Below are 3,418 nucleotides of genomic sequence, written 5' to 3'. Positions count from 1 at the left end.
TAAATAAATTGTATCTCATACAATTAATTAGTTGTCTATTGGGGTTTGTTCCTTTAGGTGTGACCGAAAGGGGTCAGTTGATCACCGCCGTCTCACGACAATAACGTCAAACTCTAGTCAGCCAACCGTTATCGATTTACGTTAATCAACTGACGAGGATCAAATAATTAAATATCTGATGATATTCCATTAATGAGATTTATAATGTTAACGCACTATTGTGGAGGACACTAACTCCAACAATCTCCCACTTGTCCGACACAAGGTGTGCGCTACCAATTCTCTTCTCCGTTTTAATCTCCCACTCAATGCAAGGTGTCTTTCAGGTCGCACTTGCACATGAACACATCGCGAGTGGTTTTCTCGATCGGGAGTGTGACTACCTGACCGGAAAAATCTCTCACAGATTACTTCCGAGTGTGGCCACACATTTGTAGTCATTAACTCCTCGAGTGGCCTTGAGATATATAGTTACCCAACGTGGGTGGACAATTCCTGTATGCCCTATCTATCCTATTGCACAATACAACTCACCATGACCTAGTAAATGCCGTTTTGGCCTCCTTTCACGGCACGACCTAGGACAAAAACCAAAGTCACTCGAAATCGCACCGCTCGGATAATAGTCTCCAGTTAAAAGAATCGACTCATTAGAACATCTTAGAGATCCCCGCCACGACCAGGCGTCTATAATAGAACTTAGGGACTCTCTAAATGGTCACTGTCCGGCAAAGTGTCACACACTCTGCCTATGTAATCGACCAGTCATCACGTATGACCTTATGGTATTGAACAACCATCAATCGACTTACAATCTAGTCACTCCGAGACGTCACCTCATTAAGTGACTAGGGACAAAATACAATGTTCATCTTATTCACTTGAACAGTGTTCAACATTGTCTCCACAACTTATTCAGATAAACAAGGTATTAAAATTTAGTCACACTAAATAAAAGATTCATAAAAGAATGAATACGAAAACAATGAATGTGATTATCATATATATAATAAAAGATACACTATCCAATTATTACATATCCATAATCTAAAGAAAATCTGGTACTCGTCTCAATCCCATAGCGACGACATGACCATCATGCTTAGCCTTTGATAAAGGCTTGGTTAAAGGATCAGCAATATTATCATTTGTCCCAACCTTACAAATGTCAATTTCCTTCCTTTCCACATAATCTCTAATTACATGGTATTTCCTTTCAATGTGTCTAGATTTCTTACTACACTTAGGCTCTTTGGCTTGAAAAATAGCTCCACTGTTATCACAATATAGAGTGATAGGATCTTTGGCGGCATGGACTACTCCTAGCCGCTCCATGAATTGCCTAATCTAAACAGCTTCCGTCGCAGCCTCAGACGCTGCAAGGTACTCAGCCTCTGTTATAGAATCCGCAGTAATGCTTTGCTTGAAGCTCTTCCAGCAAACAGCTCCTCCATTTAGCATAAACACATAGCCGGATTGGGATTTTATGTCATCCCGATCGGTTTGGAAACTTGCGTCCGTGTAACCTCTTACACGCAACTCAGTTTCTCCTCCAAACACTAAGAACGAATCCTTAGTCCTTCTCAAGTACTTAAGGATGTTCTTTACGTCTATCCAGTGACTCTCACCAGGCTTGGCTTGATACCGACTTGTCATGCTCAAAGCATACACAACGTCGGGACGAGTGCAAATCATAGCATACATGATAGACCCAACAACGGAAGCATAAGGGACGGTCTTCATGTGTTCAATTTCCTTAGGGGTGGAGGGAGACTGTGACTTGCTCAAAGTGATCCCTTGGCCCATAGGTAGAAATCCTCTCTTGGAGTCTTTCATATTGAACCGGTCAAGAACTTTGTCAATATAAGCTTCTTGACTCAATGCTAGTATCCTCTTGGACCTATCCCTATAGATCCGGATACCCAAGATTCGTTGTGCCTCTCCCAAGTCCTTCATTTGGAAGTGTTTCCCTAGCCACTCCTTAACGGAAGTGAGTGATGGAACATCATTCCCAATGAGCAATATGTCATCCACATATAGGACAAGGAATGCAACCTTACTCCTACTAAACTTCATGTATAAACACGGTTCTTCCACACTTCTAGTGAAACCATATTGTTTAATAACATGATCAAAGCGATGATTCCAACTCCTAGATGCTTGCTTAAGAACATAAATGGACTTCTTGAGCTTACACACCTTCTTAGGGTTAGATGTATCCACAAAACCTTCAGGTTGTATCATGTACACCTCTTCTTCTAGAATCCCATTCAAGAAGGCGGTTTTGACATCCATTTGCCAAATCTCATAATCATGAAATGCGGCAACCGCTAAGATTATCCTAATGGACCTAAGCATAGCGACTGGAGCGAAGGTTTCGTCATAGTGTAAACCATGAACTTGGGTGAAACCTTTTGCCACCAATCTAGCTTTGTAAACATCCACATGTTTATCCATGCCAAGCTTAATTTTATATATATCCATTTACACTGAAGGGGTCACACTCCCTCAGGTAAATCCACCAAGTCCCATACTTGGTTCTCGTACATGGAATCCATTTCGGATCGCATGGCTTCTAGCCAAAGTGAGGAGTCCGGACTAGACATGGCCGATTTGTAGGTAGTGGGATTATCACTTTCAAAAAGTAACAAAACACCATCTTCTTCGATGTTACCAAGGTAACGGTCAGGTGGATTAGAAATCCTACTTGACTTTCTAGGAATAATTACCGTTTCAGAGGAAGAGAGAATGCTATCCTCCACGTTCTCCTCTACCTCATTCTCAGTTTGTGGCTCTCGAACTTCTTCAAGTTTAAATTTTCTCCCACTCTGTCTCCTAGAAATAAACTCCTTTTCTAGGAAGACAGCATCACGAGCCACAAACACTTTGTTCTCACTTTTATTGTAGAAGTAATAGCCACGTGTTTCCCTTGGATATCCTACAAAAAGACATTTGTCAGACCTGGGTGCAAGCTTATTGTCAGACTTGATCTTAACGTATGCTTCGCAACCCCAAATACGCATGAATGACAAATGAGGGACTTTCCCTGTCCATATCTCATATGGAGTCTTATCGGCCGCTTTAGTCGGGCTTCAATTTAGTGAAAATACTGCAGACAAGAGGGCAAAACACCAAAATGAACTAGGAAGCTCAGTTAGACTCATCATAGACCGAACCATATCAAGTAAAGTTCGGTTTCTCCTTTCGGCCACACCATTTAATTGTGGTGTGCCAGGAGGAGTCCATTGTGATACTATACCACAATCTTTTAGGTGTGAATCAAATTCAATATTTAAATACTCACCACCACGGTCGGACCGTAGGGTCTTTATCTTTTTATCCAATTGGTTCTCTACTTCTTTTTGGAACTCTTTGAACTTGTCATAGGCTTCACTCTTATTCTTCATTAAGTAGACAT

The sequence above is a fragment of the Silene latifolia genome, chromosome 1, assembly GCF_048544455.1.
Source record: "Silene latifolia isolate original U9 population chromosome 1, ASM4854445v1, whole genome shotgun sequence".
Classification (NCBI taxonomy): Eukaryota; Viridiplantae; Streptophyta; class Magnoliopsida; order Caryophyllales; family Caryophyllaceae; genus Silene; species Silene latifolia.
Note: the sequence above shows the minus strand (reverse complement) of the source record.